This window comes from Hyla sarda, chromosome 13, assembly GCF_029499605.1.
Source record: "Hyla sarda isolate aHylSar1 chromosome 13, aHylSar1.hap1, whole genome shotgun sequence".
In the NCBI taxonomy this organism is placed as follows: Eukaryota; Metazoa; Chordata; class Amphibia; order Anura; family Hylidae; genus Hyla; species Hyla sarda.
In genome coordinates, this window is record NC_079201.1 from 37,066,024 (window position 1) to 37,078,307 (window position 12,284).

The following is a 12,284-nucleotide window of genomic DNA, read 5'->3' on the forward strand; positions in this document are numbered from 1 at the left end:
TTTTCTTTGGGGGAGGGGGCAGAAAATTTTATAAATTATTATTGTGTATTTCTTTTTTCAAAAGCATTTCTGCCTTTCTACTGTTTTCTTTTTCTTTTTTTGTTGGTGGGGGAGGGGGGGGGGGGTCAATAAATCATGTTATTACACTTTTATTTTATGGGTTGTTTTTTTCACCCATATTCCCATTAGAGGGCAACCTTTCACCAAAGATCTGATTATTTCTATAAAACACTGCACTACTATTGTGGTGCAGTGTATTATTCCTCTTAGCATTATTCTGACAGGCAGTGCATGGTTATGGCATTGTGAGGGATTTGTATGGGGTTATATAGTTTTTGGGGGAATTTTTATATATTTTTTCTATTTTCTTAATTTTATATTTCATACCAAATATGTTTTTTTAGGGATATTTTTGTAGAAGTTTTTTTTCATTTTTAATTATTTTATTAACCTTCTTTTTCTTTTATTGTTTTTAATGGAAATATGTCACCAGTGTCACCTACACAAAAGTGGCGGTACTGACAGATAGTGCAGGTGACACTGGTGACAACGGTACTTACCTTTTCCCGTTCAGTGGCGGGAATCTCCGGTGATCTTCTCTGTTAAGCTTCAGCTCTGGCCAGCTTTGTGCATGGGCGGAGCATAGGGACATCACCACTACTGTTCTTTAGCAGCGGGACCAAGCAGGGAGCAGCAGCGGTGATGTCACTAAGCTCTGCCAATGCCCCTAGCCGCTGCTGCTCTCTGCTGGACTCGTAGCAGCAGTGACATTCCTAAGCTCCACTCGTGCCCCAAGCCGGGCCTAGAGCTGAAGCTTAACAGAGAAGATTACCGGAGATCCCCTCCACGGAACGGGACAAGGCAAGGACCTTTGTCATTAGTGTCACCTGCACTATCTGTTGGTACTGACAGGTTAGTGCAGGTGACACTGGTGACAAATTTCCTTTAACAATTCCCATCAAGGGACTTTGAGCAGCAATCTTTCGATAGCTATGTAATAATACACTGCACTAGTGTCTTAGGCCTCTTGTCATTATTCTAAAAGACAATGTATGGTTACAGTATTGTCAGGGGTTTTATTTCGGGTTTTTGGTTTAAAATTATTTTTTCTTTTTTTAATATGTTTTTTTTTAGGGTGTTCTGTTTGAATATTTTTTTAAACTTTTTTTTCTTTATTTTTTATTTTTTGGTCTTTTTTTTAACAAATTCGATGAGAGGCCTTTCCCCAGTGATCTTGTGATCACCCATATAATACATTGCAATAGTGTTATAGTGCAGTGTATTATCGCTGTCAGCATTATGTTGACAGCCGATTTTTAATTATAGTTTATGTGAGGGGAGAAATGGGTTATTTTTTTTTAATTCTTTTTTATATAAACATTAATTTTTTTGTAGGGGTTGGGGTGGGGTGAATTATTTTATAAATTGTTTATTTTTAACTTCATTTACATAGGATCTGGGCAGAATACATTGCCATCTGTGATGACGGTAATGTACGCTTGGAACCTCCGGCAATAGTTATTCCGGATGAAAATTCCTAGCTAGCCTTTACGTTTTTTTTTACAAAGGGGACTTTTAACAGCGATCTTAAGATCGCTCATATAATACACTGCACTAGTATTAAAGTGCAGTGTATTATGCGCTTCATGATTATTTCAACAGGCTATGTATTATTATGGCTATAGTCTTTTAATATATAGTTTTTTAATTCTCATTATTTTTATAATTATATATTTGTAGCAAAAACAAATTATTGATTTTTCTTTACATTACAGTTATGTTCTAAATCTGCAGTCAGTTTGTCTAAAGGAAACTTGTAAACCTTGGGGTAAGTTGGGTCTATTCTATTAAATATTGAAAAAGGAATTCCTACAAATAAAAAACAGATATTAAGGATCATAAATGTTCCTATTCTCTGTACCTGAGACATGGTTGTGTTATATAAGAAGCTGTCTATAGACGATATGCTTATTAACAACACATATATGTTCATGTATTAGGTGGAGACTATGACATCTCTGCAGGTCTAGATATTACATCTAGCCTGATTGTTATCAGTAATTAATATAAATATTAATTACCTGTCCTGTGGTTCCTTTCTTGCAGTTGACGGGGGTATAGGTCACTTTCACCTTCTCACCGGACATCAGTCACCTGTAAAAAGACACAGGTATGATAACATGTTCCTGATACATGCTACAGACGCTAATATATATAACACTCTAGGGTCAGAACTACTTATCTCAGGGATTATGAAACCGCATAAGAAAAAGGAACAAAAAAAATGGAACACATTGGGATTTAGATGATAGGGATTTTTATTTCTATAGTAGTGCAGTGTACTACTCCTCCCATCATCCCAGGATGATGTTGACGCAGACTATTGACAGGTTTTTGGAGGGTTTGTTTTTGTAATGTTTGGGTTATGTCTTAATTTTCATTTATTTATTCATACATTTTAAGGGTAATATATGTTTTCTTTGGAGGAGGGGGCAGAAAATTTTATAAATTATTATTGTGTATTTCTTTTTTCAAAAGCATTTCTGCCTTTCTACTGTTTTCTTTTTCTTTTTTTGTTGGTGGGGGAGGGGGGGGGGTCAATAAATCATGTTATTACACTTTTATTTTATGGGTTGTTTTTTTCACCCATATTCCCATTAGAGGGCAACCTTTCACCAAAGATCTGATTATTTCTATAAAACACTGCACTACTATTGTGGTGCAGTGTATTATTCCTCTTAGCAGTATTCTGACAGGCAGTGTATGGTTATGGCATTGTGAGGGATTTGTATGGGGTTATATAGTTTTTGGGGGAATTTTTATATATTTTTTCTATTTTCTTAATTTTATATTTCATACCAAATATGTTTTTTTAGGGATATATTTGTAGAAGTTTTTTTTCTTTTTTAATTATTTTATTAACCTTCTTTTTCTTTTATTGTTTTTAATGGAAATATGTCACCAGTGTCACCTACACAAAAGTGGCGGTACTGAAAGATAGTGCAGGCTACACTGGTGACAACGGTACTTACCTTTTCCCGTTCAGTGGCGGGAATCTCCGGTGATCTTCTCTGTTAAGCTTCAGCTCTGGCCAGCTTTGTGCATGGGCGGAGCATAGGGACATCACCACTACTGTTCTTTAGCAGCGGGACCAAGCAGGGAGCAGCAGCGGTGATGTCACTAAGCTCTGCCAATGCCCCTAGCCGCTGCTGCTCTCTGCTGGACTCGTAGCAGCAGTGACATTCCTAAGCTCCACTCGTGCCCCAAGCCGGGCCTAGAGCTGAAGCTTAACAGAGAAGATTACCGGAGATCCCCTCCACGGAACGGGACAAGGCAAGGACCTTTGTCATTAGTGTCACCTGCACTATCTGTTGGTACTGACAGGTTAGTGCAGGTGACACTGGTGACAAATTTCCTTTAACAATTCCCATCAAGGGACTTTGAGCAGCAATCTTTCGATAGCTATGTAATAATACACTGCACTAGTGTCTTAGGCCTCTTGTCATTATTCTAAAAGACAATGTATGGTTACAGTATTGTCAGGGGTTTTATTTCGGGTTTTTGGTTTAAAATTATTTTTTCTTTTTTTAATATGTTTTTTTTTAGGGTGTTCTGTTTGAATATTTTTTCTAACTTTTTTTTCTTTATTTTTTATTTTTTGGTCTTTTTTTTAACAAATTCGATGAGAGGCCTTTCCCCAGTGATCTTGTGATCACCCATATAATACATTGCAATAGTGTTATAGTGCAGTGTATTATCGCTGTCAGCATTATGTTGACAGCCGATTTTTAATTATAGTTTATGTGAGGGGAGAAATGGGTTATTTTTTTTTAATTCTTTTTTATATATAAGTATTAATTTTTTTGTAGGGGTTGGGGTGGGGTGAATTATTTTATAAATTGTTTATTTTTAACTTCATTTACATAGGATCTGGGCAGAATACATTGCCATCTGTGATGACGGTAATGTACGCTTGGAACCTCCGGCAATAGTTATTCCGGATGAAAATTCCTAGCTAGCCTTTACGTTTTTTTTTACAAAGGGGACTTTTAACAGCGATCTTAAGATCGCTCATATAATACACTGCACTAGTATTAAAGTGCAGTGTATTATGCGCTTCATGATTATTTCAACAGGCTATGTATTATTATGGCTATAGTCTTTTAATATATAGTTTTTTAATTCTCATTATTTTTATAATTATATATTTGTAGCAAAAACAAATTATTGATTTTTCTTTACATTACAGTTATGTTCTAAATCTGCAGTCAGTTTGTCTAAAGGAAACTTGTAAACCTTGGGGTAAGTTGGGTCTATTCTATTAAATATTGAAAAAGGAATTCCTACAAATAAAAAACAGATATTAAGGATCATAAATGTTCCTATTCTCTGTACCTGAGACATGGTTGTGTTATATAAGAAGCTGTCCATAGACGATATGCTTATTAACAACACATATATGTTCATGTATAAGGTGGAGACTATGACATCTCTGCAGGTCTAGATATTACATCTAGCCTGATTGTTATCAGTAATTAATATAAATATTAATTACCTGTCCTGTGGTTCCTTTCTTGCAGTTGACGGGGGTTTAGGTCACTTTCACCTTCTCACCGGACATCAGTCACCTGTAAAAAGACACAGGTATGATAACATGTTCCTGATACATGCTACAGACGCTAATATATATAACACTCTAGGGCCAGAACTACTTATCTCAGGGATTATGAAACCGCATAAGAAAAAGGAACAAAAAAAAAAAATGGAACACATTGGGATTTAGATGGTAGGGATTTTTATTTCTATAGTAGTGCAGTGTACTACTCTTCCCATCATCCCAGGATGATGTTGACGCAGACTATTGACAGGTTTTTGGAGGGTTTGTTTTTGTAATGTTTGGGTTATGTCTTAATTTTCATTTATTTATTCATACATTTTAAGGGTAATATATGTTTTCTTTGGGGGAGGGGGCAGAAAATTTTATAAATTATTATTGTGTATTTCTTTTTTCAAAAGCATTTCTGCCTTTCTACTGTTTTCTTTTTCTTTTTTTGTTGGTGGGGGAGGGGGGGGGTCAATAAATCATGTTATTACACTTTTATTTTATGGGTTGTTTTTTTCACCCATATTCCCATTAGAGGGCAACCTTTCACCAAAGATCTGATTATTTCTATAAAACACTGCACTACTATTGTGGTGCAGTGTATTATTCCTCTTAGCATTATTCTGACAGGCAGTGCATGGTTATGGCATTGTGAGGGATTTGTATGGGGTTATATAGTTTTTGGGGGAATTTTTATATATTTTTTCTATTTTCTTAATTTTATATTTCATACCAAATATGTTTTTTTAGGGATATTTTTGTAGAAGTTTTTTTTCATTTTTAATTATTTTATTAACCTTCTTTTTCTTTTATTGTTTTTAATGGAAATATGTCACCAGTGTCACCTACACAAAAGTGGCGGTACTGACAGTGCAGGTGACACTGGTGACAACGGTACTTACCTTTTCCCGTTCAGTGGCGGGAATCTCCGGTGATCTTCTCTGTTAAGCTTCAGCTCTGGCCAGCTTGGTGCATGGGCGGAGCATAGGGACATCACCACTGCTGTTCTTTAGCAGCGGGACCAAGCAGGGAGCAGCAGCGGTGATGTCACGAAGCTCTGCCAATGCCCCTAGCCGCTGCTGCTCTCTGCTGGACTCGTAGCAGCAGTGACATTCCTAAGCTCCACTCGTGCCCCAAGCCGGGCCCAGAGCTGAAGCTTAACAGAGAAGATTACCGGAGATCCCCTCCGCGGAACGGGACAAGGCAAGGACCTTTGTCATTAGTGTCACCTACACTATCTGTTGGTACCGACAGGTTAGTGCAGGTGACACTGGTGACAAATTTCCTTTAACTATTCCCATCAAGGGACTTTGAGCAGCAATCTTTCGATAGCTATGTAAGAATACACTGCACTAGTGTCTTAGGCCTCTTGTCATTATTCTAAAAGACAATGTATGGTTACAGTATTGTCAGGGGTTTTATTTCGGGTTTTTGGTTTAAAATTATTATTTTTTTTTTTAATATGTTTTTTTTTAGGGTGTTCTGTTTGAATATTTTTTTTAACTTTTTTTCTTTATTTTTTATTTTTTGGTCTTTTTTTTTTTAACAAATTCGATGAGAGGCCTTTCCCCAGTGATCTTGTGATCACCCATATAATACATTGCAATAGTGTTATAGTGCAGTGTATTATCGCTGTCAGCATTATGTTGACAGCCGATTTTTAATTATAGCTTATGTGAGGGGAGAAATGGGTTATTGTTTTTTTTATTCTTTTTTATATAAACATTTATTTTTTTGTAGGGGTTGGGGTGGGGTGAATTATTTTATAAATTGTTTATTTTTAACTTCATTTACATAGGATCCGGGCAGAATACATTGCCATCTATGATGACGGTAATGTACGCTTGGAACCTCCGGCAATAGTTATTCCTGATGAAAATTCCTAGCTAGCCTTTACATTTTTTTTTACAAAGGGGACTTTTAACAGCGATCTTAAGATCGCTCATATAATACACTGCACTAGTATTAAAGTGCAGTGTATTATGCGCTTCATGATTATTTCAACAGGCTATGTATTATTATGGCTATAGTCTTTTAATAGATAGTTTTTTAATTCTCATTATTTTTATAATTATATATTTGTAGCAAAAACAAATTATAGATTTTTCTTTACATTACAGTTATGTTCTAAATCTGCAGTCAGTTTGTCTAAAGGAAACTTGTAAACCTTGGGGTAAGTTGGGTCTATTCTATTAAATATTGATAAAGGAATTCCTACAAATAAAAAACAGATATTAAGGATCATAAATGTTCCTATTCTCTGTACCTGAGACATGGTTGTGTTATATAAGAAGCTGTCTATAGACGATATGCTTATTAACAACACATATATGTTCATGTATTAGGTGGAGACTATGACATCTCTGCAGGTCTAGATATTACATCTAGCCTGATTGTTATCAGTAATTAATATAAATATTAATTACCTGTCCTGTGGTTCCTTTCTTGCAGTTGACGGGGGTATAGGTCACTTTCACCTTCTCACCGGACATCAGTCACCTGTAAAAAGACACAGGTATGATAACATGTTCCTGATACATGCTACAGACGCTAATATATATAACACTCTAGGGTCAGAACTACTTATCTCAGGGATTATGAAACCGCATAAGAAAAAGGAACAAAAAAAATGGAACACATTGGGATTTAGATGATAGGGATTTTTATTTCTATAGTAGTGCAGTGTACTACTCCTCCCATCATCCCAGGATGATGTTGATGCAGACTATTGACAGGTTTTTGGAGGGTTTGTTTTTGTAATGTTTGGGTTATGTCTTAATTTTCATTTATTTATTCATACATTTTAAGGGTAATATATGTTTTCTTTGGAGGAGGGGGCAGAAAATTTTATAAATTATTATTGTGTATTTCTTTTTTCAAAAGCATTTCTGCCTTTCTACTGTTTTCTTTTTCTTTTTTTGTTGGTGGGGGAGGGGGGGGGGGTCAATAAATCATGTTATTACACTTTTATTTTATGGGTTGTTTTTTTCACCCATATTCCCATTAGAGGGCAACCTTTCACCAAAGATCTGATTATTTCTATAAAACGCTGCACTACTATTGTGGTGCAGTGTATTATTCCTCTTAGCAGTATTCTGACAGGCAGTGTATGGTTATGGCATTGTGAGGGATTTGTATGGGGTTATATAGTTTTTGGGGGAATTTTTATATATTTTTTCTATTTTCTTAATTTTATATTTCATACCAAATATGTTTTTTTAGGGATATATTTGTAGAAGTTTTTTTTCTTTTTTAATTATTTTATTAACCTTCTTTTTCTTTTATTGTTTTTAATGGAAATATGTCACCAGTGTCACCTACACAAAAGTGGCGGTACTGACAGATAGTGCAGGTGACACTGGTGACAACGGTACTTACCTTTTCCCGTTCAGTCGCGGGAATCTCCGGTGATCTTCTCTGTTAAGCTTCAACTCTGGACAGCTTGGTGCATGGACGGAGCATAGGGACATCACCACTGCTGTTTTTTAGCAGCGGGACCAAGCAGGGAGCAGCAGCGGTGATGTCACTAAGCTCTGCCAATGCCCCTAGCCGCTGCTGCTCTCTGCTGGACTCGTAGCAGCAGTGACATTCCTAAGCTCCACTCGTGCCCCAAGCCGGGCCTAGAGCTGAAGCTTAACAGAGAAGATTACCGGAGATCCCCTCCACGGAACGGGACAAGGCAAGGACCTTTGTCATTAGTGTCACCTGCACTATCTGTTGGTACCGACAGGTTAGTGCAGGTGACACTGGTGACAAATTTCCTTTAACTATTCCCATCAAGGGACTTTGAGCAGCAATCTTTCGATAGCTATGTAATAATACACTGCACTAGTGTCTTAGGCCTCTTGTCATTATTCTAAAAGACAATGTATGGTTACAGTATTGTCAGGGGTTTTATTTTGGGTTTTATGTTTAAAATTATTTTTTCTTTTTTTAATATGTTTTTTTTTAGGGTGTTCTGTTTGAATATTTTTTTTAACTTTTTTTTCTTTATTTTTTATTTTTTGGTCTTTTTTTTAACAAATTCGATGAGAGGCCTTTCCCCAGTGATCTTGTGATCACCCATATAATACATTGCAATAGTGTTATAGTGCAGTGTATTATCGCTGTCAGCATTATGTTGACAGCCGATTTTTAATTATAGTTTATGTGAGGGGAGAAATGGGTTATTTTTTTTTAATTCTTTTTTATATAAACATTAATTTTTTTGTAGGGGTTGGGGTGGGGTGAATTATTTTATAAATTGTTTATTTTTAACTTCATTTACATAGGATCTGGGCAGAATACATTGCCATCTGTGATGACGGTAATGTACGCTTGGAACCTCCGGCAATAGTTATTCCGGATGAAAATTCCTAGCTAGCCTTTACGTTTTTTTTTACAAAGGGGACTTTTAAAAGCGATCTTAAGATCGCTCATATAATACACTGCACTAGTATTAAAGTGCAGTGTATTATGCGCTTCATGATTATTTCAACAGGCTATGTATTATTATGGCTATAGTCTTTTAATATATAGTTTTTTAATTCTCATTATTTTTATAATTATATATTTGTAGCAAAAACAAATTATTGATTTTTCTTTACATTACAGTTATGTTCTAAATCTGCAGTCAGTTTGTCTAAAGGAAACTTGTAAACCTTGGGGTAAGTTGGGTCTATTCTATTAAATATTGAAAAAGGAATTCCTACAAATAAAAAACAGATATTAAGGATCATAAATGTTCCTATTCTCTGTACCTGAGACATGGTTGTGTTATATAAGAAGCTGTCCATAGACGATATGCTTATTAACAACACATATATGTTCATGTATAAGGTGGAGACTATGACATCTCTGCAGGTCTAGATATTACATCTAGCCTGATTGTTATCAGTAATTAATATAAATATTAATTACCTGTCCTGTGGTTCCTTTCTTGCAGTTGACGGGGGTATAGGTCACTTTCACCTTCTCACCGGACATCAGTCACCTGTAAAAAGACACAGGTATGATAACATGTTCCTGATACATGCTACAGACGCTAATATATATAACACTCTAGGGCCAGAACTACTTATCTCAGGGATTATGAAACCGCATAAGAAAAAGGAACAAAAAAAAAAAATGGAACACATTGGGATTTAGATGGTAGGGATTTTTATTTCTATAGTAGTGCAGTGTACTACTCTTCCCATCATCCCAGGATGATGTTGACGCAGACTATTGACAGGTTTTTGGAGGGTTTGTTTTTGTAATGTTTGGGTTATGTCTTAATTTTCATTTATTTATTCATACATTTTAAGGGTAATATATGTTTTCTTTGGGGGAGGGGGCAGAAAATTTTATAAATTATTATTGTGTATTTCTTTTTTCAAAAGCATTTCTGCCTTTCTACTGTTTTCTTTTTCTTTTTTTGTTGGTGGGGGAGGGGGGGGGGGTCAATAAATCATGTTATTACACTTTTATTTTATGGGTTGTTTTTTTCACCCATATTCCCATTAGAGGGCAACCTTTCACCAAAGATCTGATTATTTCTATAAAACACTGCACTACTATTGTGGTGCAGTGTATTATTCCTCTTAGCATTATTCTGACAGGCAGTGCATGGTTATGGCATTGTGAGGGATTTGTATGGGGTTATATAGTTTTTGGGGGAATTTTTATATATTTTTTCTATTTTCTTAATTTTATATTTCATACCAAATATGTTTTTTTAGGGATATTTTTGTAGAAGTTTTTTTTCTTTTTTAATTATTTTATTAACCTTCTTTTTCTTTTATTGTTTTTAATGGAAATATGTCACCAGTGTCACCTACACAAAAGTGGCGGTACTGACAGACAGTGCAGGTGACACTGGTGACAACGGTACTTACCTTTTCCCGTTCAGTGGCGGGAATCTCCGGTGATCTTCTCTGTTAAGCTTCAGCTCTGGCCAGCTTGGTGCATGGGCGGAGCATAGGGACATCACCACTGCTGTTCTTTAGCAGCGGAACCAAGCAGGGAGCAGCAGCGGTGATGTCACTAAGCTCTGCCAATGCCCCTAGCCGCTGCTGCTCTCTGCTGGACTCGTAGCAGCAGTGACATTCCTAAGCTCCACTCGTGCCCCAAGCCGGGCCTAGAGCTGAAGCTTAACAGAGAAGATTACCGGAGATCCCCTCCACGGAACGGGACAAGGCAAGGACCTTTGTCATTATTGTCACCTGCACTATCTGTTGGTACCGACAGGTTAGTGCAGGTGACACTGGTGACAAATTTCCTTTAACTATTCCCATCAAGGGACTTTGAGCAGCAATCTTTCGATAGCTATGTAAGAATACACTACACTAGTGTCTTAGGCCTCTTGTCATTATTCTAAAAGAGAATGTATGGTTACAGTATTGTCAGGGGTTTTATTTCGGGTTTTTGGTTTAAAATTATTTTTTCTTTTTTTAATATGTTTTTTTTTAGGGTGTTCTGTTTGAATATTTTTTTTAACTTTTTTTTCTTTATTTTTATTTTTTGGTCTTTTTTTTTAACAAATTCGATGAGAGGCCTTTCCCCAGTGATCTTGTGATCACCCATATAATACATTGCAATAGTGTTATAGTGCAGTGTATTATCGCTGTCAGCATTATGTTGACAGCCGATTTTTAATTATAGCTTATGTGAGGGGAGAAATGGGTTATTTTTTTTTAATTCTTTTTTATATAAACATTTATTTTTTTGTAGGGGTTGGGGTGGGGTGAATTATTTTATAAATTGTTTATTTTTAACTTCATTTACATAGGATCCGGGCAGAATACATTGCCATCTATGATGACGGTAATGTACGCTTGGAACCTCCAGCAATAGTTATTCCGGATGAAAATTCCTAGCTAGCCTTTACGTTTTTTTTACAAAGGGCACTTTTAACAGCGATCTTAAGATCGCTCATATAATACACTGCACTAGTATTAAAGTGCAGTGTATTATGCGCTTCATGATTATTTCAACAGGCTATGTATTATTATGGCTATAGTCTTTTAATATATAGTTTTTTAATTTTCATTATTTTTATAATTATATATTTGTAGCAAAAACAAATTATTGATTTTTCTTTACATTACAGTTATGTTCTAAATCTGCAGTCAGTTTGTCTAAAGGAAACTTGTAAACCTTGGGGTAAGTTGGGTCTATTCTATTAAATATTGAAAAAGGAATTCCTACAAATAAAAAACAGATATTAAGGATCATAAATGTTCCTATTCTCTGTACCTGAGACATGGTTGTGTTATATAAGAAAGCTGTCCATAGACGATATGCTTATTAACAACACATATATGTTCATGTATAAGGTGGAGACTATGACATCTCTGCAGGTCTAGATATTACATCTAGCCTGATTGTTATCAGTAATTAATATAAATATTAATTACCTGTCCTGTGGTTCCTTTCTTGCAGTTGACGGGGGTATAGGTCACTTTCACCTTCTCACCGGACATCAGTCACCTGTAAAAAGACACAGGTATGATAACATGTTCCTGATACATGCTACAGACGCTAATATATATAACACTCTAGGGCCAGAACTACTTATCTCAGGGATTATGAAACCGCATAAGAAAAAGGAACAAAAAAAAAAATGGAACACATTGGGATTTAGATGGTAGGGATTTTTATTTCTATAGTAGTGCAGTGTACTACTCTTCCCATCATCCCAGGATGATGTTGACGCAGACTA